Raw genomic sequence first — 26,963 nt, forward strand, 5'->3', positions numbered from 1 at the left:
ACAGTACAGTAGTGATCCTGAGCACAATACAGTTCAGTGCTGTTGAATTGTTAGGTCACAAAATTGCTGAAGAGGAAAGACCTCAGACTCAGGTAGTATGCAAAAACAAAAAGTGTTTATTCCACAGAAATTTCTAGCATGCAGAAGCCATCATTCTATAGAATGGTGACCCTGAAGTGAGCATGCAGGCTCAATTTAAAGACAGTTAGGGCATTTTCCAGTGTGGTTAGGGAATCTTTATGTTGATTGGTTGGTGATGATCTAGGGGGTATGGGAGAACTCATGATTGGTTCTGCAGTTGGGGAACTTCATGAAGAGTCCACGTAACAAATGGTGCCCAGGTAACAAAGTATTATTTTGATTAGCCAGACAAAGCATCTCTAACTGACCTTTAATTTGATTGGTCAAGTGCTTGGGGACTGATTTTCAGGGAGGTTATTGAGTTATTGTATTTGGTTTCCATTGTAGTTTTGTGTTTCAGAAACAGAAACTCAAGACTGTTCAATCTGAAGCCAATTATGAAGCCTGTCATGGAGTCAGAATGGTTTATTAAAAAATAATTCCCCTCAGAGTTGGCATAGTTAAGTTTGTAGAATTCAGAGGAAATTTTTCCAAGCAGAACAATTCAGTGAGAAACCAAAAGAAGCCAGTTTGAATCAGTCAGCTTAGAGAGGAGTTTTGAGCTAGAGGGGCTGAGTTGAATCAGCCAGCCAGAGTTAAGAAAGAACTAGAAAAGGTGAGATTATTCAGTAGCAAGTCTCAGAGACTGAAACATTTTAGGTCTGGATAGGGTCCCCCACTAGGAGCAAGTGATCAAAGAGCTGGCAACAGAGTCCATGTCAGAGACAGCCCCTGCTCCCTTTTTAGGTGACTCACATGGAGACTGAGCTGCCTATTGGCTACATATGAGCAGGGGGTCTAGGTCCCTTTCATGAGTGGTTCTTGGTTGGTGCATCAGCTTCTGCAGGTCCCAACAGGCCCAGATTTGTTGGTTCTGTTGGTCTTCTTATGGAGCTCTTGTCTGTTCTGGATCCTTTTATTCCCTGACTTTCTCTTATGACTCCTTGTGCTCTGCCCAAAGTTTGGCTTTGAGTCTTAGCATCTGTTTCAATACCCTGTTGGGAGGAGTCTTTCAGAAAAAGAATAGGGTACAGGCAGTCCTAATAAGACTTGATAGGCTGGGTTCAGCTAGGTGGGAAGGAGGGCTCCTCCTTTCTGAGGACTAGGGGAGGAAAAGAGGGAGGAAGAGGGAGAGAGGGTGGGACTGAGAAGAGATGAGGGAGGGGGCAACAATCGGGATGCAAAGTGAATAAACTATAAAAAATATAAATTTAAATTAAAAAAAACAATAAAAGCAAGATATATATATGAATGTATATATATATATATTTTTTTTTTAAACAAAATATTTTAAGCCTAAGTTAGCAGATGGAGGCTGGAAGATGAAGCCTTTAAAGTCAGGACTTGCAGAAATAGATTGTATAGAGGCTGGAAGCTTCTAGACTTAGGCCTAGGAATAACTAGAAATGCTCTGGACCCAGCCCAAGCCATGCTTTTGTAAAGCTTGGGTATGGCTCCCATCTCGTCCCCTCTTCTGAGAAAATAAAAAGAACACTTACAGTAAGCCCTGAACTATAAGAGTGAAAGAAGTTAGCAAACAATGTTGTACCCAGACAGTGAGACCCAAAAAGACCACCAGAAGTTGAGTATTGCAAAACACACGAGGGTTTATTCAATACAAGCACGAGCCCGGGTCGCAGCAATCTCCATGTTGAAGAGGAGGAATGCAGTGGGGATGTCTAGGAGAACAAGGTTTTGAAAGGTCAAGACCGCAAGCAGTGGGGGTGGGGGAGACCTCAAGCATTGGCTTCACATGACTGGGTAAGGGAAACTGACTTTTGAAATGATTGGTTTACTTTAGACACCAAGTCCATAAATGGTTCTGGCCTGGCCATCTGGGGGATACTGATCATGAGCAATGCCTGGAATATGCTGATTAGCTGTTGCTAGGGAAAGGGAACTATTGGTAGGGAGGGGGAGCAAGAGCTAGGGTCTATCAGGGTGGATTGTCAGGAGATGGTATCTCTTAAGTGTTTCCAGCCAGGTCATCTGGGCCAGTTTCCTAGCAACTGTATCTCTAGTGGGCAGGAAAGGAATGCAGTAAGGCTTGTTCTTCCCCTCAGGTGGCTGGACATGTCTCCACCTGGCTGGCCTTCCTTCAGGTTTGTGCTTTAAACTTTAATTCAATAACCCAAATAAAAATTAATTTTTAATTCTTTGTTCTTTCAACAGAAAAAGCATGTCAGCAAGCAAGGATTCAAAACATTATTCACTCTTTGCTCCTGACTGTGGATACTTTAAGTTCCTGTCTAGACATTCTGCAATAATGGATTATTGGAATTGTGTGCCAAATAGGTATTTTTCTTCTCTTGTGCTTACTTTTGGTCAGGGCATTTGCCATAGAAATCAAGACAGAACACCAAGGAAGATCTGAAAAACCTGCCCTTGCTGAGGACTTCTAACACATCACTCACTTTTGCTCACTAAAACTGATATAGTTTTTTAATTTAATTTAATTTATTATTTTTCTTGTCATTAGTGTGGGATATATGGTGCTGTGTGTGTGTGTGTGCGTGCATGCGTGCATGTATGTGGCTGTGTGTGTGTGTTTGAATGTGGCACATGTGAGTCTCACAACACATGTGGAAGTCAGAAGCCAGCCTTTGGGATTTGGTTCTCTCCACCATGGAATCTAGGATTGAATGAAGGTTGTTGGGCTTTCCCAATAAACTTGTTTACCCTCTGAGTCATTTCACCAGCCCATAATCTGTCCTTTTCAAATCAAATCTACCAACTTTCTATGTATGGTAAAACCTAAGCATACAAGCAGTTTCTCCTTAATCTTTGGGTCTTCATTTCTGAAAATTTAGGTGTCATGTCAATGCTTTTTTCTGTTATCAGAATGTCAACCATGACCCTTCTGGTAGATTAGGAAAAGAATTGTTTTTGCCCCTCATAAAAGCAACATGTGCTCCAGAAATTATGATTTCACAGACAAGCCCACAGATTTACTGGCAAATGCTTCTCTGCATGATCTTTCTTACATGCTCTTTTGTGTTTCAAGAGATCATTGCAGATATGATGCTTACAACTGGACCATCATTTCAATAACTATGCTCACTTTCATAACAGAGCTCGTTTCTATTAAATTCTTTGTTACCAAAGTACCAGTATTACCTTTATTTTCTTAATGGATACTGGCTAGTTAGACCTAATATTCTCTTAAGTCCTTTTTCCTTGACTGGAAGAAATGGTTTGTCTTATGTGACACACCAATGTGCTAGGTGTCTAGGGATGATGAGAAAGCAGGCAACTATATCTGAATACTGTTATTATGGTTGGCAGTGAGTCTTACAAAGCCTGTACTTCAGGGACACAAAGCTTTAACGAATTTCTTCTTATATAATCAGACCATGAAGAGCAAAGTCATTAATTATCCCAAGAAAGTGATCATTCATTTTAAAGGTGTAAAAGGAAGTGATTGATTTTAACTTTTCTGGTTTGCCCAATTTAGTCTTAACTTTTAGTTTCTTTTCTTTTCTAGACAGAATAAATAAAATGTGCCATTTCTATAATATTTCTGACCATATCACACCATTCCATTTCCTTCCAAACCAAATCTTTTTCTTTCACATCTGTTTATTTACATGTAAAATATAAGGAAAAAAATCTTTCAAAATCTTCAATCTGGTGAATAGCTATTTTAAATGGCTTTGGAAGTTTCTCAATTTAATCTTCCTGTTTTCACCTACATAAAGCCTCCTTACAGCTAAATATTACATACATATATCTATTAATTTACACAATTTTATTTCTCAGAATTCTTTCATTAGCAGCCAGATAACAAACCAAACTGAAACGTTATAGAAAAGGATCAGTTTTAACTTGAGCTTTTCCTCAAGGTTGAGCAGAGCTGCTCTGCTAGAAGCAGTTCTTTTTGTTTGTAATAAAGTATAAAATGGGGCATTCTAAAATGAATGCATCCTTCTTCATGGTGCTTTCCATCAATGTATAATTAAAAGTGGATTTCCTTTTCCTCTTTGCTTGGAGGGATGGAAAGGCTGATAAACCTGGCTAAAGACGGTAGAACAAAGAGAACTTTCATGAGTTCTTCCGCAAATAGTCTATCAGTTACAATTCCTACTGTTGAAATAGCCACACCATTCCAAAGAAGTTCTGAAATTAAAAAAAAAAAAAAAAGTCAAGCAGGGGGTCCTAGGAAAACTCAACCCCCATGCCAACTAGTGGAAAGAAAGGAAAAAGAACAGGGGGAAACCCCATCTTTTGTTGTAAAGAGAACTAATGAAGCTGCTGTTAGAACTGTCCACAGTGATACAAGGAGGCTTTCCACCCACACACATTGTTCGCATGCCAGTCACCCCAATAATGGGAAGGAAGTGCCGCAGTTTAAAAGAGGTAGTTGCATACATTGCCTTCAGTTTACCTCAGCGAGGGCACACTTTACCCATGTCAGTTCAAGAGCTGGTGCAAAAAATAGGGAGGGTTGTCTGCTTCTGTTTTAAAAGAGAGATGGGCTCATGGTGGGGGTGGTTAAAATCCCATTGTCATTATAAATTGCTAATTAAATAATTATCAATTAGTGGGGCAGACAGAACTCATTCCAGTGTATTCCTTAGAGAGCTGTCAATAAAGAAGGAAAAAAAAGTGCTAGGATTAATATATTGATATATTCTACTTTCAGTATTTTACATAGGCTACTGTGAATTACTGATTAAATATAGTACCAATTACAAGGAGACATGAATTTTCATTAACTGTGGTTTCATAAATTAATTTCTGGCTAACTGATTGACCAGGCTATTTTTTTCAATGAACAGTATACTATATTATGTATTTCTCAATACATAAAAATAACAATACTTAATTCTCAAAAATACTATATACAAAATCTTTTAGAAAACAAAAATATTGGCCATTTATCATTGTTTTCAAATTTGAGATTGTAGGCTGCATTTTTTAACTACAAAATGTTTTAGTTACAACTTTTTTGGCATAGACATTAACTAAAAGAGAGATAACTTAGAAACAGTCATTTCAAAAGTAATTGTGGAGTCTAGAGATGAAGTTCAGCTGTACAGTTCTTGTTTTGCCTTTGTGAGGCCCTGGTCTCAGTGTCTACCCTGTTAAATATGGGAAAAGGAGAAACAAAAAAATAACTAAATGAAAGTGATTAGGAGAAATAGAAATATTTAGTAATATAGAAATATGTACTGTAAACATATACATAACTGTCATATTTTGTATAAAAATTAAATACATATTAAACAGCATGAATTCACATGTTCTTTACAAGTTGATACGTTATAAGACCTTACTTAAATATAAGTATTGATAAGATTTTCACATTTTGCAGTTGGTAGGAGCAGTGTTCAGTGTCAGGGTCTGAGGTTTCTCTGAAGAGCTGTGCGTTAAACAAGGCAGCACAATGTGAAATCTGGGGAAGTGGAGGCTGAATCCCTAGAGGTCCACGTGGTTAGGCACGGCCTTTAGGGCATTCCTCCTGTACATGTAGATCCTTTCTGTCTTTGTAAAATAAATAAATAAATAAACAAACAAACAAATAAATAAACAAAGAGTTCTGGACCTCTCTAATCATTACTTTTAACTGTAAATTTGAAAAGGTTTGCAAACTCGCTAAAAAAAAAAAAAAAAAAAAACTTCAGAAAATGCATTAATTAGCAAGTTACAGAAAGCCACCAAGTAACTTAAAATACATTGGCTTCAATAGCTAGCAGGCATGGGGTGAGTGTGTTTGAGTGCGTATGAGAGAGAGATTTTTGTTCCTACTAAAATGTTGGCTACCACAAATATAAGCATAAGGTTCAATTTTGAATGAAAATAATTGACATTCTAATGTTTGAGTTTAAAAACAGCTATTTACACGACAAACATCTTGGTTACAGACACCCAGCCTTCATTATATTCAACTAATTACCTCACAAGAGATAAAGGGTGTCTCTGGCCAGGACCTGATACCCCACTAGAGAATGGTTGAGTTCAGCAGATCTGGAATCAATTGACATCTCAAAATCTTAAAATAAGCTTCATTATGACCAGTCCTTAATTTGATTTACTTTAGGGAATACTTAACCATTAAAAGTCCTTACTCTGTTGTTTTATTGGATTCTTGTTCACGGTTCAGGATTGATCCACTTCAGCCTTTCAGCAAGAAGCAGTTTTCCAGGGAGGCCCAGCAGGTTCCAAATCAATAAGGTTAATAGATGTGGGGCCACACAGTCAGAGGTAATGTGCCCGCATTTTTGATGCCAGCAAAGAAAGTTCTGATGTCACTTTTGTGCAGGCAACAATGTCATCCCATTACCTGGAGCAGACTAGTTATGTGCTCACAAGACGGTGAGTGGTCCATTAACCTGACTTATTTTAAGGAAACTAGCTAAAGGGCTATTGTTTTAGAAAACTTTCAAAATTACCAGTCTCAATTATTTCTGAGGTGCTCACTACTTCCGCTAAGTTCAAACTTTATGAACAGGAAAGTTTAACTTTATGAATTATATCCCCACCCCCCAAATAACATATAGTGACCAGAGTTTCAAAACTTCCTTTTGTGAAGGAAATGCTATAAGGATGGGAGGTGTAAATAAAATTTTGGAAAGCTAAATAGTTAATCCAGAAAGCTCTATGCTTCTTTACTAGTCTTCATAAAGCAACATGACAGACTGGAAAGCTGGTTAAGAATGGAGAACCAAGGTTTAGTTCAGTTACAACTTAACAGTGTGTCTTGTTTTAAAAGTCTTCTTTAGAAAGTTGGTGTTCTTACCCAAAGTCAGCGAAACCCTGGCATTTATAGCCAGGTAATTCCTGAGCTCATACAGCTACCTCTTTCAAGGTTCCACATTAATCAAAACTAAATTCAATAACTGAAACACATGCAAACTGTGCTGGTAATAGTAATTCATAAAATTTGCTCATATGTGCTTGAGAAAACTTTTACAAGGCACTTTTATCAAATAATTAATGCTGATTTACTGATTATGTTCTGCATCCTTTCAATGATTTCACTCACAGAATCACTTGTTTGCTTATTTCCTACTTTATGAACATATACATATATATATATTTGTTAAAACATACACATATACATATGTATACATATATATATATTTTTTTTTGTTAAAATTTTTAAATAAAGCTCTTATGTGATTTAAAATCTTTAATGCTCCAAGAATTTCTTGGACAAACAAACCAGTGTTCTTACTCCCATTGTGGACATGCACTGCCTTGTGCACTGGTCGACTGGTCATATTCTAAAACAATTATGATTGCTTAAAAAATAAACATTATTGTCTTTCCATACATTTTTCTTTTTTGATACTATATAATGTCCATTTGCTAATAAAGCACCACTGTGTTATTCTTTTTGTATTCTCCTGTACTCATTAACCTCTTAAATAGTAAAATATCCTAGGTTAACTTGCAAATTCATTAAGTCTGGAGAAAACCAGGGTTATGAAAAAGCAAGTAAGCAAGAAAGAACAGCTGTTCTGGATGTCTTGTTAATTGAGTTTTAACCAGTTAGCATTGATCTGGTAGTCCCTTCCTTATGATGAAGATGTTTGTGATCCTGGTAATGACAACTATGCAATGAACACAAAATAATTGAAATATACTCTATTAATATAAAGATTCATTATGTGCCAGCGCATCTAAATTTACCTGGTGGCCTTGTAACACCCACCCGAAAAAAAAAAAAAGGTAAGAGCGAATATTCTGAACTTGTTACTAATATAAAAGGAGAAATTTAATCTTGAATTACCTCTCTAGTTGACATATTTTAAATGCTACTGAAACTGTGCTGAAATGGAAATTAAGAACCCAAATACAATTATTTTTGTAAGGGCTCATTATATTTATCTTTCGAAAGAAAAGCAGTTCTTTTGCCAGCTGTATATTATTTTTAAAAAATCCTGTCTAATTTGAATAAATTAACATATTTACCTTCAAAAATTAATTCTTAGAAAGAAACCATAACTAAGAAAGCAATTTCAATTGCGTATTTTATAAGACGAGGGAAGCAAAACTTTCATTGTTCAGAATGCAGCTCCAGTCAATCTTATGTGCCTTGATACAAATTGGGAGGTTGCATTAATTTCAAAACATATTTTTTTTTCACTTAATAAGGGAGACAAAAGAAACTTTCAACCAGAGCCTCCAGTTTGTTATCCTGGAATGTTTTGGTTTCTCAAATGTGAGAACATGATTGTTTTTATTTCCAGGAGGAGATAATAACACAGAAGCAATAAAAAAGATTCAAGGCAGCTTGCACAGCACAGGAAGTTCACAGCCAGGGACTTAATTTCTCACACAATGTACTGTGCAATGGGCCCATTAACTTAGATGAATAGGCTCTTTAAAGGTTTTTTTCCCCCTTCTTCTTCTTCCAGATATGCAGCTGCCTCTGAATAGTGATATGTTAATGAGGCACACACTTGCCTATTCTTCAGGTACTCTGCATTCTGTACCTAGGCAATCTCTGTATATGAAAAGCTATCAGGGGCCTCTATCTGCCACCACACCTTCAATTATATTAACACCTGCACTGATAATCCGTGTAAGGTAAGCTAGTAGGGGGCCTATGGCCTTAGTCCACCCCTTTTCTCCCTACAATGTTACATCTGAGGCGGGAAAGGAAGAAGCAGGAGAGGAGAGAGAGAGAAGGGGAAAAAAAAAGAAAGTCACTTTTATTACACATCAGTGGGAACCTTCTGAAAGCTTTCATGCCTAGGAAATTGTTATTTCTTCAAACAGCCGACAGCCTGCAGAGGAAAGTCTTAATGGAGACCTAGCTCCTGCATTGTTATGCATGGCCCTCATGTAGATTCAGGGGGGTGGATTAAGTTAGCTTTAAGAGTCTATTGTGTGGAGCATTAATTTGCAGGGCTCTTGATATTTGAGGTTGAAGGTTTACAACTTCAGTGCTTACTTAGATTAAGCTACATCCAAGGCTTGTTTATTTCTGTCTGCAGACTCTTATTTCCTAGTAAACATTACAGTTATACTTGTTAAGAGCAAGATTGTTATGAATTTGAAAAAAATACATGCTTACAATATTCATGCTAAAGTCTTGGTTTAAAGACCCTGGTTTTCCAGGGTCACCCTTCACTGCTAGCTCTTTATGAGATTAAAGAGCAAAATTGATTTCTGAAGAATATTTATGCCACCTAGCTAAATAGCCACAAGAAGAATGAGGGCATGGTTTGTAATGAATGTTTAGTTATAACCTATCCAGAAATGGTAACTTCCTATGAAACGAACATAATTACCCCTTTCAAATTCCATACAGTAATAGACATGGCCTCCCAAATACCAGTGCCTTCTACAGATGAACAAATCTAGAAAACTTTCTTTTGTTACTATTTAATTTCTTTTAAAAGGTTCAATTTTAATTTTCCAATTCTGAGTTTCAGCAAGAAGTGTCTCTTCTAAACTGTTATTTGCAAATAATTTTATGTAATGCTTTAGATACACAAATTTGAAAGTCTTATCTTTCAAGATTAAATTGAAAACGTCCATTCAGAAGTTTTTCCTCGCCCCACTGTTTTCTTTTTATCTACTCAGGGTTGTAGAGTCAATTGTTAACATGAATTTAACATGGCTGTTGAGGTAGGGGGAGGAAACAGACCATTGGAAACAATTCCGATCCTAATCTGGAATGGGAGCTTCCATAAATAGAAGTAGATTATGTTTGAACAATGAAAGCCTCTAGTATTTTGAAACCTTTGCAATAGAAAATGATACCAAAAGAATGCTGAATATTTTATCGCATATTTTCCACATTGGGTTGGCATTTTATAAATTATCCAATATTTGCATTCCTATTTTCCAGGTCTTCTGATACTGTAGTAACATAATTTAATTTCTTAGACATCAGAGTCCAAGGCTTTTACCAACCTTGGATTAGTCTCTTGATCCTTCTTGTAGGTGTTTTTGACCTGTGCACATAGAATTATTAGTTGATTTCTAGACTCTAGGCAATAATGTTCTGATTCACACCAGAACAAATACTTCGCAGCCAACACACACAATACTATTGCAAATTACAGATATGGATATGTAATGTATATACACAAACATTTAAACATATATGTGTGTGTGAGAGAGAGAAAGAAATGGGTCCCACCTTTGTGCAGCTTATTTTGGGGCAGGGCCTCTCATTTTTGTATAGGCAAGTATAGGCAAGAAATAAATGCTTATAAAACAAGTAGGGCATGACTATGTATATGGACACATGCATTAAGTTATCTTTAGCGAGTGTTTGGTTTTTTACTAAGCAGCCAAGATAAATGAGTTCAGTCTACCTAATTTTAGCATAAATTTGTTAGTAGTGTTTGTGTCCCTAGTAGGACACTTGGCTCTGGCAATTTTTATGGGAGTAATAAAATATGGGAAAACATGTAGTTAGCATGGAAAAAAAGCTGTTCTATGTTTCATGTAATAAATACTTCTAAATAGATGTCAGGTCCAACTGCTGTGTGTTGAAGAACTGGATCCTGTTCATTTCATTGAGCATAGATTTGGCCTTGATCTTGAAGTTGTTATGGGAGTTGTCATTAATGACCGTAACATCATCACAAAAAGAATGCGAGAGCTTCAAATGTTCTTCATGAAGTGCACAACGATTTCCATGGCTTAGAGCACTGTGTCAAAGAAAGGAGCGAAAGACTGATTATTAGTAAACATTCAGCTAATAATAGTGATAATGGTCATACAGCTGACAATTTCCATTCATGCTGGACTTAGTAAAACACCAAATGCTGTCCTGAATTTATTCTATTACTAGATTGCATTTTCACAATGGACCATTGAAGTGGCATCATTATCTCCACCTGAGGGAAAAGCAACTTTAGCAGAGAAGGAGCATTTACTCAAGACATGCAGCTGGAAAGCATAGAACTGAAATTTGAAGTCAAGTCTTCTTTCCTCTTAAATTTCTTCTCTTAATAGCTGCATTATTGTTATTCTGTCCTGTGATGAGGTGCTCTAGCTGTTTCAGAAACCCAAGTGGCTAACTTTGTTCTTCTGTAATTCTTTAGGAGAGTGGGGAACAAGCATTATTTGAAACTTAACATAAGCAAAGCTTTTAAGTGCTGTCTGTCAAAATGAATTCTGCTAAGCTCTTGTCCAAAGTCTAGACATACATTTTTCATGGCAATAGCTGTGATAATTTTTAAGACTTTTAGTAAAAATGCAATGTAAATGCCTGCTTCTTAAAGCTAAGAGTGTGTGTGTGTGTGTGTGTGTGTGTGTGAGTGTGTGTGTGTAATAAGAGGTAGCAGGATGGCTCACCTGGGACCCATGTGGTGGAAGGAGAAAACGAATTCTCATAAGTTGTCCTCCCACCCTCATTTATGCCTATGGTAAAGGCATGTCCTCTGCCAGATACATAGACACACACACACACACACATACCAATAGATGTAATTTAAAAAATAGATCATAAGAATAAAAACAAGAAAGCAGTAGTGAATAAAAACTGGGTACAAAGAACTTGCAAAGTGGTCTGTTTAAACAATTACACCTACATGTCATCACTATAACAAGAAATGGGAATGAAGAACATAAGGAAACACACACTTTCCTTTTTCTCCCAGAAGGCAAATATAATACAGGCAGGAAGGATGGGGGGAAGCAGCTGCAAGTAGCCTGGGATTAAATTCTGATCCACTGTTTGACAACTGTAAAAACATATTTGATCACTGATGTCATTGCTGAGAAGCCCGATAAATGCTCTGGGGCTTTGTAGACAATGAAGACCCCCAGGCTCCATTGTGGCTATTGCCTATTTCTGGTACAAGTAGGATTTTATGTTACAGTTTGCATGTGTTCACAGCCACAGCGACAGACTGGTGGTATAAAAAAAAAAAAAAAAAGAAAGGCAGGGGGTGGGGTGGACGGACCTACTTTTGGTCAAGTTTTGATGAAGTTAAGTAAATTGATCCAGAATTTAATTTTAAATCACAAGTTAACACTTATAAATGATACCAAATATTTGATCATTTCTGGTTAAAGCACATTCAGACATTTAGATAATGAAATGTGAGGTCTAACTAGGACCAGGTGAGCATATTTTCTTCTATACATGACAAAATGACTTTTTCTTTCCTTCTTTTTTTCCTTTCCTCTGTTGAGGACCAAACCCTGGGCCTTGTGCATGCTAAGCAAGTACTTCACCACTGATCTACAAACACAGTCCACACCAAATTCCAGTTGGTGCAGTTTTTGTGTGTTTGTTTGTTGTTTGGCTTCAGGAAGTTTCGTTGAAGGAGGAGGTGATTTGGGTTAAGTAGCTCTGTGAGCCAAACCTTACTTATCACAGTTATTTACTCTGTGGTTTTCAGCAAAGACTTAAGTCACTGGGACTCTGTCACCTGTGTGTCAAATGAGAACATCCACCTTTTCAGCACTGCATGCTTTAAGAGCTCAGTAGGATATAAAAAAAATTTTGCATTCAGTTCTTATTCAAAGTGTTGAATCAATGGTAGTTACACTTTAGAATAATGAGGTGCCTAAGAGCATAAGACACCAGGGGCTGTTTGTGATAGGAAAGACTGTGCAAAAGTTGAGAAGATAATTAAAAAGGACAGAACAGGGAAAGAGAGTAAACACATAGACAAAAATCTTTAAATAAATAAATAAATAAATAAATAAAGCCACTTAGCAGCCAAGAAAAAAAAAAACTGTATATAATTCTACTCTGATTTTGGGAATAATGTTTTTATACAAGAATGAAAAAATACATAAAAGCAATATTATAAAAGTATGGGGAAATGAAGTGAAAAAAAACACAAGTAAATTAGATTAAATATGGAACTTTTGTCAAAGAGCAATTGAATAATGCATAGAGAACAATATAATAATCTAAATCTCTGGGAAGTCTTGAGAAGACAAAAGGAAAAACAAAGAAACATGGGGAAAGACAGGGGAAAAAATCAACTACACAAATAGACACTTGGCAATTTAAAAACACAATTGTTTAAGTCAGTAGAACTTTCCATGTTGACAGCAAAAAAGTCATTCCTGGATAGAGTAAAAGACACACAAGTTAGAAAGCTTTTTAAAAATTTCCAGTTAAGACAGTATGTTTATTTAAGCAATAGTGGTGAGAGAGAGTGTGTGTATGCACACACATGAGTCTTTGTTTTCAAAATGGAGAACCTACTTCACTTATTTCGAAACTTCTTTATCTTTATGTGATAGAAACTTGATGTTTATTCATCCACCTAATCGGAAAAGATAAAGATGAAACCAAGAGCTGTAATAGCTGTCTTTGCTAGTAAAAACATAGGTAATCATTTTCTGGCAGCCCAAATCAAGTATTTCCAGCCATTTATAAAGACCTCTAAAATTCACTGAGAGAATTCTTCCCCTCCTAAAACAAACTAGTGCATGTGCAGTGACCAGGGTCGAAAGGCAAGCACACTGGTTCCTACTCAAAGATTGCAAGGAACCAGCTGCTGCTTACCATTTTTCTTTATTGCTCTTTCCTCCCTTTTAAAATTCTACAGCGTCATGCAGCCACATGTAGCAACATGCAGTTACCACATTCCCTGAGTTTGTGTCTGTATGCCTTTGTATTGGAGGAATATCCCATGAGCCAACTTGTCATGCACCCCTAACTCTGAGCCCCGCACCTGCAGCTGGAGGCAGCCTCCTGCTTAGCTTGCTGTGCAGTGACAGGCTGGCGATACTGTCACCAAGCCGTACTCAGAAACAGACAGAGAAAACCTTTTTAGAACCGGGGCAAGCCATGAGGAGCAGAGGTAAAAACCATTTCTGTTTCTGTGCTTTGTTTTGCTTTTTACAAGAAAGATATATGTCCATATGGAAAAGATAGCTGGGCGAAGGGGTTATTTAAGTCTGTGTGTGTGTGTGTGTGTGTGTGTGTGTGTGTTCGTACGAGGGTGTTTCCGAATTTAAATGGGTAAGTCAGGAAATAAAATAATCTACTAGCTAAGGAAAAGGTTAAAAAATAGATGCAGACAGTTAATTGATAGATATATGTAATCTGTATTTTTATTGATTTTATTTTAATTCTTAAATTTATTAGTGTGTATGTGTGTATGTGTGCTAAAGTATGTATGAAAAGGTCAGAGGACAACTTTTACACTTTTTCCTGAGTTCGGGGGATCAAATATAGGTGGTCAGGTTTGTGAAATAAGTTTCTTTACCCTCTGAGCTATCATATCGGTCCAGTATATATTTTAAAAATGAAAGTTTCATGCAAAGTGAATGAAATATGTTTATGTTAGACATAAAAGTACTGTGCTGGTAAAGACTGTACAGGAATTGTTAAGGAATAATCACTAATAGAAAGTAGACTTTTTATCTTGTTTGAAACTCGAACTGTGTAGCATATCTGATGTAAATAATCACTTCTAATATTTTCAATTTTTAAAAAGAGGGTAGTTGGAAATTTTTGGACAAGATCTCTGCAGACAACTGGAAACACAGTGTACCCAGGTGGTGGGTCTCGTCTGTGGCAATATATTTTTCTGTCTGTCCAATTGAATATGGCCATAAAGGGAATAAAACCCCATGTAGTCTCCAGCAGTGACAATTTAATCAATTGTCTAAGACAGAAAAGAAACAGAGTCCCCTAATTTTAATATCTGAATATTTTTTCCACTGGGAAGTAGAGATTGTGTTTATCTATTGCTTTTCATTCTGTTTTTAACAGCTAATTTTTTTTATGGACAAATTTTTTACAATGGTAGGAATGATTGACAAAAACAGATCTAATAGAGAAGAACTCCTATTTCTGAAGGTAAGCATTTTATACAACAGCCTTTCTTATGATATCTTCCCCCACAGAGGATTTATGTGCCAACCATGGCTTGCAAACTCCCAACATGAGCACCTGCTGTTGACACTCGGAGATCCATCCTGAAAACAAATTCAAAGTGACGAGGAGTTCATCAGAATAGGAGCACGATTTTGTTAATATTTCTTAAAATGGTAACTCTGACCAACTACATCTACTTTTAACCAGGGTTTAAAAAAATATTTTTACATACACAAGGGCCATTTTTACAGTGCCATAGTAAAACAGTAAGTATAATTAAATTAATAAAATTCCATGTTTTCCTATAAGTGACAAAATACATTATTGCTTATGATGTAATAATACATTCTGGGGCAAATTTTTAAGATAAATAAGATGCAAGTAATTTGAACTCATCATCAGTGACTGTTCTGTTGCTCCTGTTAGTATATTAAAAATCTCATCAAAACAGTGTTCGGTTTGAATTACTGGAACATGGAGAGCTGTTTTTTTTTTTTTTTGTACCAATGCATGTTAGCCTTCACTTGTGAAAACCCCCAAACCTATGTTGAGTAATTTAAAAAGATAATGATAATGATACTACTCTCCTTGATCAATGATTTAGAATCTCCTAGTAAAAACTGAGTTAAGCTGACAGCTCATCAGAGGAGAAAAATAGTTATTTTAATTCTATAAGCTGTGAGGCAAATGCTTAAGCAAAGGGTTTAAAAGGATTTGTGTATTAAATTCAATTAAGGAATATAATTTTCCAAGTACATAGGTACATGTGTTTTCCAGGTATAAGTCAATGTGTTATAAATGTTGCTAACCAAATCCTATGAAAAATAGCCAAACATGGAACTAAGAAAAGATAGTCACACATTTTACTTAGAAAGAACAGCTTTTGTCCATGAAAAAGCATACCAGGAAAAGAATAGGGCCACCATAACAGAACAGGTATAAACTCCTGTGGGAGTAAGTTTAGGTTAGATTTAGATCCAAGCACATAATATGCTTATATTATAATATACTCTAACGTCGGTTAGAGTAAGTTCTTGTTTATATCTCTATTCAGATGACCATCCTTTCAAAGAGGTCACATGTGAATGGATATACCATCCAAGAGTTACATATTCAACTTAGCCTAGTTTCTTTGAATATCACATAATGACTAACTGATCCCCAGCATGGGGAAACATGGCCATAGGTCAGCATATTTTCTAAAGGCACACATAGGGCTGCATTCCCAAGGTGTGCCTTAGAGTTGGGCGGTTCTGCTTGTCCTTGAACACACAGAGTCTTTAACCATGACGACTAGGTTGACACCGAAGCAATCAACCCTATCTAATTCTTTTCACAGAAAGAAAGCCCAGCCTCTTCCTTAAACCAACAACACTAAATTCAGTCAGAGCCTCAAGCAGCCTCCACTCTCTAAGAGGTCCATACGACACAGCTACAAATGCAGACTAGGACTATGGATCTCCAACCCACTCTTTAAAGTTGTTATTTCAATGCTTCAACTTTAAATAGCCAAGATGAAATGGGCATTCCGTTGAAAAGGAAGAGTTGACCGGTGGTAGAATGAAGGTGGAGACCGCATCGGAATACTCATGTTGATCTAACGGCTTATTTATTTATTTGGGAGTTAGTTACCCATTCTGTTCTTTCAGAGTGGGACTGCATCATGATAATTTTCAAGCTTGAAATGATTGACTTAGAAAAGAAGAGAGATACCAGGTTGCCTAGAGAGTGATATGTGTACTTGGACATACAACCCTAGAGCATGTGTGTGCAGATACAGGTGTGTCTAAGCAGCAGCGCTGCTACCTCTCTTTTGTGATGTCACTGCTTACTGTTGGGCTTGATACTACAGACTAGGTGTGAACGCAAAAATTTTCAGCCTCCTTTTTTATCAGGATTTTTTACTGTTTTTCAAACTCAAAACACAAAACAAAAACAACAACAACAACAAACCCTTAAGAAATGTAGCATCTAAACCATGGAAGTTTTCCAGTGGAAATATTCTTTGTCCATTTTTTCAGCATGCTTTCTTACCATACAAATTATGCCTCACGACAACTAAGATGCAACAGACAAGGGGTCTATCATGCTTCGGTTGCATATTTTCCCATAAACCTAGTGGTATTTATGAGCCCTGGGAGTCTCGCTGGCTGAGCTGTACACCTGTTGAAATAAGAATGCAGGCTCCCAAGAAGATTCTCTTGATTTGAAAAATAACAGTTCATGCTATCATCCACAGTGAAGAAAATTATACTGTGACATTTTAGACTGGATGATATCGGGAATCCATGAAGGTAACAGCACTTGGGTGTTTACAAGGACAATATTTCTTCCCAAATGCAAACAGAGATTTGCTTTGAACCACAAAAAGCCATTAACCATGTTGGTCCAAAATTTTCTCTGAACCTTTTTTTTTTAACTTATTTTATTTTTAATAAAGTGGGGCAGGATGGGGAAGGGGACATATGCAGAAGATGCAGGTGCCCACAGAAGTTAAAAGAAGGTGTCTGATACCCTGGAGCTAGGGTTACAGCTGGTTTTGAAGCACCTCACACCAGTGCTGGGAATGACTTCCACAGTAGCCCTCATTCCTCCTTTTAAGGGGAGCAGGGGCTGTCTCTGGCATGAACTCAGTGGCAGCTCTCCGGTCACCTTCCCCTGAAGGATGCAGCCTTGAGAAGCCACAGAGGAAGACAATGCAGCCAGTCCTGATGAGACCTGATAGGCTAGGATCAGATGGAAGGGGAGGAGGAACCTCCCCTATCATTGGATTGGGGGAGGAGCACAGGAGGAGATGAGGGAGGGAGGGTGGGACTGGGAGAAGACCAGGGAGGGAGACACAGCTGGGATACAAATTGAATAAATTGTAATAAATGATAATAATAATAATAATAAATTAAAAACATAAAACAGAATGCTCTGAGAACCTACATCTGTTAAGAGTGTCTCAGGCACAAGAAGGAAGAAAATCGAATGACAAGGGAAAACACAAATTACTGAAGGAACTAAATTGTTCTACAACCTCTCTCCCTCTCTCTCTCTCTTTGTGTCTCTGTGGGTGTGTGTGTGGGTGTGTGTGAATTTTTTTTTCATCATCTCTGGTTTTGTTGTTTCTATGTTTTGTTTTTGGCGTATGTGTGAATCAAATTACTTCACCACTTCTAGGTTTTCTTGTTATCACTGCTGTTGAAAGAGGGGTGCGGGCATGCATGTATTTATGTGGGCTTTGGATTGTTAGCATGGTACCCTATCGTCAAGTGCTCTGTCTCCATGGTATATTTTGAGATGGATCTTTTATTGAACCTAGAGCATACCAGTTGAGATAGCCTGGCTGGCCAACAACCCCAGGGACCTTCCTACCTCTGCTTTCCAAGTGCTGGATTGCAGACACGTACGCATGTCTTGCTGGTGCTACAGTTTCAAATTCAGGCCCATTTCTTTGTATAGAAAGCACGTTATCAACCAAACCATCTCCCTTACCTTTAACTCATCACTGATGGCTAAGACCAACATAATCAACATAATAGAGTTCAGAACACATTGTTCTTCTGCAAAGGCTCTCCGTTTGTTTTCCCTATATTTGGTTTTATATATAAAAAAAGAGACACATATAAATAAATCAAAACGTAATGGCTGTAAAAAAAATAAAACAAAGAAAAATAAAAGAAAAAACTATTGGCAACGTGGAATGTAATTGCAACCAGTTCAAGAGATGATTAAAAAATAAATGTACTCATACCACGCTCTCAACGGCTGTGTCCCCCACAGTCCACTGCTTGCAGCTCCCTATCATCCTCCGGTCTATTCTTGGTTGTGGATTCCCCTGTGCTCTTTGTGCACTTTAAGTTTAATTTTGCATTTAAAAACTCAATTGGCTCATCTGTTAAGCATTAAGCAGCTCCCTTTTGAGCCACAGGGGGAGCCCTGGGAAAACCCACAGCTGCTAGAACATGGAAAATGGGTTTAAAAAACAAAACCATTTTGGAACTTTAAAGCATTTTAGCAGCCGTGAATTTCCCAGTTCTTACCCCCCAAATGGTTCATCTGTTTAACTTTTATCTGGTATTAGAGAGCACAAACCAGAGCATTAAATAGCCCTCAAATGAGTTTTTGCTTAGTGCAAAATGAAAGTAAAAGCTAAGCAAGCCATGTGGGAAGATCTCTGTGAGAGCTATGGACTGAAATACCTTCAAGCATATTCTCTCTCCAGTCACAGACACAATCCTGAAGCGCAGTCATGCCTGCTGAGGTGTAGCTTTTCTTCTATTCATTTAGACATCCACCCTCACCCCCTCCAAAGGGAAGGAAAAGTCAATCTAATACAAACAGCAAATCCCAGAGTATAGATGAGAATAACAATGATGCAAAGTTAATAGGCTGGGGGTAGTAATGAAATGCTCAATCAGGATTTGTAGTTCTGCAATGAATACTCATTGACTGAAAAATTCATGTTTTCTTACAGTTGGATAGGCTCTAGACAAACATAAGTTCCCATTTTTTTTGTACATATCCTCCAAATCACTCCTAACCAGCCCCCCAAAAGTCTCACTGAGTTACAGCTCCAAGTGTCCTTGTTAGAAGCAAATTTATTTCCATCATGATATAGCACTCCTTGTAAAATGAAAGTGTTTTTTGTTGGATGACGACTATAAAGCCATCATTTACTGTTGATAACTAATGCAAGTAATAGAAGGCAAAGACGAATCATGATAGCCTTGAATGAGCAGGATATGGAGAAGGCACTGGAATCCAAGACTCATAGAACATGCAACAAGAAGCTTAGTGGGATTCAGGAAGACAGACAGAGGTTCTGGGTTATAGAACTGAAAAAAGGATGCTTGTGAAGAGTTCCAATCAAAGTTTATCCTAGCTAAACCTATGTGAGAGAAACCCAAGTAATTCAACGGAAATGAGCACAAGGAATCTAGTAAAATGCCAACGAAATCCTTTAGTTCGTGTTTGTGGATCTGCCCCTGATGTGGCTCACTGAATTCTCCTATGTAATTTGCATTTTAAACTCATAGATACTTTAGTAATTTAAATTAGGTGCATAAATGGAATCTAGAATAAAATTCAGCCAATATTCTTCATCCTATCAACCAATAGCAGATTCAAGAATAAAACTGATAGTTCTTAACAACAGTCTGAAATGTCTTTTACGAGGTGTTAGGTATTGATTAAGGTAGAAGGGAGATAGTTTGTGAAGAATGTGTTCACAGAAAGTTTTCTATGAATTCTAAAATAAAATATACTTGCAAATTCTCTCAAGTTCAGTTTATTTCACTTTCTCCCTTCTTTAATCCTTTAAAGTCTCCAATATTTCTATGAACTGCTTGTATGTCTGAATATCTAGAGACATAGATATGATGTGATTGTGGAAGCATATGGATCGGCCACAACTTATGATGCTAGAAGATAAAATTCAAAATACTTTTTGAATGGTGCATACTAACAAAATATGAAAAATGTACAATGAGCAACTACTTGTATAACATTTTGCCCAAGTTAGACAATTATGAAGGCAAAAAAAATATTTTCATTTGAAAAGATCAGAAAGGAAACTGATGAGACAAGTCATTGGTTTTAAGCAGGAATTAAATCTCTACCACATACACATGTCATCAGCTAGTCAGTCGTTCTCAACTTTCCTCCTGCTGGGGCTCCTCATGCTGTGGTGACCCCGACCGTAAAATTATTTTCATTGCTACCTCATAACTGTAATTGTGCTACTTTTCTGAAATGTAATGTGTCTGTTTTCTCGGGGTTTTAGGCAACCCCTGAGAAAGGATAGACCCACAGGATAGACCCATTGACCACTAATCTAGAGCATTCAGGTTTGCTTCCCCAATAACCAAAGAAGGCAGCTCCCAACCACCTGCAGTTCTAGTCTCAAGGGGTCTGATGCCCTCTTCTGTTCTCTGCAGGCTCCTGCTTGCATCTGGTGCACATATACCCACCCAGCCTCATGCACATACACACTTAAAAAAGCTGAAAGAGAGAGAAAAACAGACACACACAGAGAGAGAGAGTGGTCAGAAAAGATGTCAGTTTTCCTTTTATCCAAAATCAAATAGTAAAATTTGAAAATGAAATGATTAATGACAAAAATATATCTACTGTGCAAGAGAAGGGATTGCCCACCATTTTTACTATTTTTTGGGGGGTGGTGGAAGAGGGAAAACATTTATGAAATATCTACTATGTATACTCCTGGATGAGTGTGCAACATTGTACTGAGTGATATTCATGGGGCCAAGTCTTTCCATTTAGTCCATGTGTCCTGAGACAGAACTGATTTTCCAACATTGGAGAATGAGTGTTCAGCACACATGCATCGATCAAAGAAGAATAAAGTTTAGTGTACCAAAATAAAATTTGCAGCTAGATCCTAACGTAGACACAAAGCATATTCTTCTTTTTTAATCCATTTTAATAAAAATACCAGTTAACACAGTACTTACTTTGAATTATTTCTTCACTTCATGCCAGTGTCTGTATTTTTCTGCTTCTTTCATGTTGCAAGTTCTCCTTTAAATGCCAGATGACCCATGGTTATTGGTTTATCTTTAAAAATGAGGCAAGAGAAGGTCAGACTGAGAGAAAGCAGGATCTGCAATGAGCTCTGCATTTCATAGGATCTACTTTGGAGAGATTAATGTCCTCTTTGGGATTAGGAATTGGTGGCCCAAGAGGAAAGCTCTCTCAGCATGAGCCTTTCCTGCTCCCCGACTCCCTTTTTCTCTTTTACCAAGTATTGATGTTTGGTTAGATCATCTTTTGGCTGTCCATCAAGCAACCTGTTTTATCTTGGTAGCAGCCCCAAACACATGCATCCCAGATTGTGTTTTGTTCAGTTCCAGTTAATTGGTAAACACTTCATTGGTTGCCCATTATTCAACATTTGTTCTGATTTTTTTCATGCCTTTCCCTCACATGCTGTTATTATTTTTAAAAAATTCTTACTCTTGGTTTTATTGGTGTTTAAGAGAAGAAACAGAACAAATAACTAGCTTGTATGAGTAAATTCCCAGGGTAATTTTTGCAAAATGATTAAAATGTATGATTCTGAATTCTAAAATTTGAGTTACACTCACATTTGTTTAATAAATTCAGTTGTTTGAGGTTGTGATAAACTACAATTACTTTGTGTTTATAACCTAATCCAAGTATTAAATTAAAATTTAATCACTTAGAACATTTCCACTTATTTTTAATACAAAATGTGATATATATATATATATATATATATATATATATGAACTGCAAACCACATACTAGCACTCATGTATCATTCTCCTAATGCTGCCAAATTAACATTGTACATGCTCCTTACATTATTTGAATTTGAACGCTAAAACCATTTTTTTCTCCAGAGATAATCACCATCTTGAATTAAAAGTTTATCATTCTTTGTCACGTATTCCTTAAATTATCACAAAAGAGAACAATTAAATAATGTTTTTCTAATATTAATATATAAAGAATCATAACATTTGAGACTTGCTTTTATATCAAAAGTTAAAAATTTTAGTATTTTTCACAAATTCTTATTTTATTTATTTAAACTTATATAATATACACCTATAAAAATAAACTGTTTATTTTTAAAAATCCATTTCCTTCTTGATAGGCATTCAGGTTATTTCCAACTTTTGCTATTAAATTAACCCTGCAGTGTTTGGGGGTTTTGCTTTGTTTTTTAATTTTAAAATGATTTGATTACTTCTTTTAGACTTTCCTACACTGTATTCTGATCACATTAACCCTTTATTCCTCCCATTAACTCCTCCCAGATCCACCGTCAACTCTTTAGTCTCACAGCTTAAATGTCCTCTTTGGTTTTGTTATTTTCCTTTTTTGTTTAATAAACTATTGGCTTCATTCTGTACTGTTCACAGACTTCTGGATGTGGAACCACCAACTGAAGTATGGTTGACCTACCAGGATCTGCACATTTAAAGAAAACTGACTTTCCTTTCCTCAGACGCCACAGCGGTAGCTCCTCAGTTAGGGGTGAGGACACATGAAACCTTGCCTACTCCATGTTACAATATTTCCCAGCTGACCACGTGGAGGTCACGTGCTGTAAGTGCATAAGTGCACCAGTCCTGTTTTGTACAGAAGACGTTTTGTTACTGTTCTCTCTAACCTATGGCTCTTGCAGTCATTTCGTGCCCTCTTCTGCAGTGGTCCCTGAGCTTTGGTGAGGGAGCGTATAATATAGTTGTCCTACTTGTGGGATGAGCCCTCCGCATTCACCTATTCTCCGTATTTTCAGAAGTTCAGAGTTTCTGCAAAACTACTGCCCGCTGCACAACGCAACTTCTCTGATGAGGTCTGAGAGCTACACTAATGTACAACGACAGAGATACAGATTTAGAGGACATGTTGGTATGATGCCCATTTACAAAATGATAGCAGTAGGTTCACTCCTGGAGCTTGTGATCTCCCCAAGCATGTGCTCTTGGCAAGGGGTGTAATATGTTTTTCCTCTCATGCAGTAACTAAAACCAATAAGAAAGCAGTTGTTAACTGTGCAAACACTGGTGCCACTTTGTGCCCATAGGCATATCTTCTATGATGGTTATTATTGCAACTCACAGGGGTTTCAGTTGGATAAGACTATTGATGTCCCCCACTCAGCAGCCTGTGAAAGCTAGTCAGCAGGGAAAAAGTCTGAAAAAAAAAAAGGGAGGCAACCAATTTGAGTTTCCATGACCTGTGAGCAATGTGTGCAGTGTCTCCATCAAGACGGTCTTACTATCAAGTTCTAGTGGGTCATCCAAGGGAAATTACAATAGCATGTATTGTTTTGAGAGTCCCTGGACACATCTACATATCTTACCAACAACTGAAGTTTACAAAATAGTAGTAGTTTTCCATATGGGTTTTTCAAACGTTTTGTTTGTTTGTTTGTTGTTTGTTTTTTTTTTTTTTTGTTTTTAGTTTTTCAAAAGAAGGTAGCACTGGCTTTCCTGTGAAGACTTTCAACTGCGAAGACTGGCCTTGAACTCACGGAGATCTGCCTGCCCCTGCCTCATGACTGCTGGGATTACAGGCATGCATCATAACTGCCCAGGTTCAAACATTCTTAGAGTTAGTCATTTCCCTCAACAATCCCTCCTTTGCCCTATCCTCCTAATCCTTTCCCCACTCACACCAACCTGCCCATTATTCCCAATTTCCCCTTCACCAGTGTTTTACCAAAAAGTAACTTACGTTTTAAACTTTTGTATATGTATACATTATATGTTGAATATATTGCCCCTCACAGATGGTCCTCAGGTGTTCCCCACCTCATTAAACACTTTGTTTATCAAGACAGTTTTACTACTACTTCTGTATCTACATAAATCTAGAAACTCCAAATGAGAAAAGACATGACATTTGTATTTCTGAGGCTGGCATAACTCAGTAAATACATTTATCTCCAGTTACATTGATTTTCTAATTTTGTTATTCTTTCTGGAGGAAAAAAATGTCTAGAGGACAGGAGCCTTCCACAAAGGGCCTTTGAAAGACTCTATTCAGCAGTGTATCGAAGCAGATGCTGAGTCTCATAGCTAAACTTTGGGTAGAGTGCAGGGAATCTTATAAAAGAAGAGGGAGATAGGAAGAACTGGACAGGACAGGAGCTCCACCAGGAGACAGACAGAGTCAAAAAATCTGGAACCAGGAAGGCCTGCAGAGACTGATGAATTAACCAAGGACCACGCATGGAGAGAACCTAAATACCCTGCTTAGAGGTAGCCCATAGGCAGCTCAGTCTCCAAGTGAGTTCCTAGTATGGGGAGCAGGGGCAGTCATAGTCATGAACTTGGTTGCCTGCTCTTTGATCACCTCCCCCTGGTGAGGTGGCCTTACTAGACCATAGAGGAAGAGGATCCAGACAGTAAATCAGATCAGATCTGATAGGTTAGGGTCAAATAGTAGGGAAGGAGGACCTCCCCTATCAGTGGACTAGGGAAGGGACAAAGGGGTAGGAAGAAGGATAGAGGATGAGACCTGGAGGAGATGAGGGAGGGGGCTACAGCTGGGATACAAAGTTAATAAATTCTAATAAATAATAATAATAATAATAATAATAATAATAATAAAAACCTTCATTGTAAGTTTGTAACACATTTTCCTTAGGCATTCATCTGTTGCTGAAAACCCAGTTTCGTTACATAATTTAGCTCCTGTCAATGGTGCTGCAATAAACATTGATATACAAGTTTCTCTGTGATATATTACTTCTGAATCTTTTCGATAAATTCCATGCAGTGGTATAACTAATCATGTAAAAGATCCATTTCTTAATTTTGAAGGCCCTCCATATTGACTTGCATCATTTATGGATTTGCTTATACTCTAACTAGAAGTGTTTAAAAGGCCTCTCTTTTGACCAAACACTTTCCAGCATTTATTATTTTCCTAAAGACTACCATAGTGTGTATATTTTAAGTAATATCTTAAGGATTTATTGTATATGATAGATTATTTTTATAAAAACACATTATTTGTTTAAAAGATATTAAATATATCAGAAAGGTAGTCTGTTCGCTCATTTGTTTTATCATAAATGAATTCAAAGTAGATGTAAAGTGGTATGAATCATTTTATGAAAAAAAATGGGGGGCTAAGAAGATATTTCAGTGGCTAATATCACTAGCTGCTATTCCAGAAGACCCTTGTCAGGCTCTCAGCACCGACATGGCAGCTCATAGCCATCAGTAACTTCAGTTTCAGTGGATTAGGTTTCCTCTTTTGGCTTCACGGGCACTAAGCTCGCAGTTGGTACACAGGCATGTGTAGAAGAGACATGTGTAGAAGCTGATGAAAGTTTCAGAGAAGAAACTTACTGGAATCATCTCCAGTGGAAGCATCAGTTCTTTTGAGTTTGGCTGAATGCCTAGGGAAATTTCAGAGACACCGAAGATGCGGAGAACCAAGACCAGAACAAAAAAAACAATACAGAAGCCTCTAAGACAGCAAATCACAGATATAAAAGCAGCAAGAAACAAGCTAGGAGTCTCTGAGACAGTGAATAACAGTAAGCCACCCCAAAAGACAATGTTTATTATATAAACAGACTTTTCCTGAATTAAAAAAAAAATGTTTATTATATGAAAGGACTTTTCCTGAATTTAAACTCCATTTCGGATCCCTTCAAAGCAAAGGTAAGACTTGAGGGGATAGAAACAGTACTTGAAAAAGCCCCTGCAGTATTTATTGCAGCTGTGATCACACAAGTAAGCCCCTCCCTAAATTCAATTGCAATCTTTATATATTTTCTCTCAAAAAAGATAGAAAAAAAATCACAGTACAACAAGAAAAAATTAGCTATAATAAGACAAAGGCTCAAGTGACAAGAGACAAAGGAAATAAAAAAAAAGGCAGTGCTTAATTGTGAGCCTATGGCACATAATAAAATTTAAGATCAAGATACACAGCCCATTGAACCCACAGCACCACCTCTAAAAGAAATTGGAGAAAGCGACCACCTCCACTGGTTTTTAGGTTACCCAGGAACAAAAGCTAGATAATCATAGAAATATGGGAACTCCTTAAAGGGGTTAGCTTGTACCCCAACAACAAACAACAGCCAGGCATTTCCTGTCAGCAATGAAATAACTCATCCAAACTTGGTATTGGAGACCGAATGCATGCTACAGAAGGAAGCAGTGCCTGAGACTTAGCTATAACTAAAAATCTCACGCTATCACCAAAAATTCAATGCATTCAATATGTTCAAAATACACACTGAATTTCAAGAACCTCTATCCCGAAAGACAGTATGGTATTAGGACAGTAGGTGTTAGACAGGAATGGTATTAGAAAGAAGTAGCCTAGCATCTCAAGGACTCATTGTATATCCAGGAATCACAGAGAATAATGAGAGAGAGAGAGAGAGATTATGGTTTATGTAAAGAAAAATATGCAGTTTAAAGTGAGAGTTAGGGTTGTTCAGCTTTTACTGTTTCCATATGTCAAAGGCAAAGCAGCTCTAACTGAAAGGACAGGAGGATTCAGAAGTACAGGAAGACAGGTTTTTGGCAAAATATTATCAATGATCAGAAATCAAAATTAAAATTAAAAG

The 26,963-nt window shown here is 37.2% G+C and overlaps 2 long non-coding RNA genes across 4 annotated transcripts in view; one reads left to right on the forward strand and one right to left on the reverse strand.

Annotated features, from left to right (window-relative positions):
• The window catches only part of LOC132654687 (uncharacterized), a 60,855-nt gene extending 39,260 nt beyond the window's left edge, over positions 1-21,595 (reverse strand). For all 3 annotated transcript variants that reach the window (XR_009592368.1, XR_009592366.1, XR_009592367.1), the window contains exon 1: positions 21,343-21,595. This is a non-coding gene — a long non-coding RNA (uncharacterized LOC132654687). The remainder of the gene's footprint in view (positions 1-21,342) is intronic.
• Positions 13,653-17,657, forward strand: LOC132654688 (uncharacterized). The gene is made up of 3 exons (XR_009592369.1): positions 13,653-13,859; positions 14,911-15,147; positions 16,221-17,657. It is a non-coding gene; the product is annotated as an uncharacterized LOC132654688 (long non-coding RNA).
• Positions 21,596-26,963: the final 5,368 nt, after the last annotated feature.

The sequence above is a fragment of the Meriones unguiculatus genome, chromosome 6 (assembly GCF_030254825.1).
Source record: "Meriones unguiculatus strain TT.TT164.6M chromosome 6, Bangor_MerUng_6.1, whole genome shotgun sequence".
In the NCBI taxonomy this organism is placed as follows: Eukaryota; Metazoa; Chordata; class Mammalia; order Rodentia; family Muridae; genus Meriones; species Meriones unguiculatus.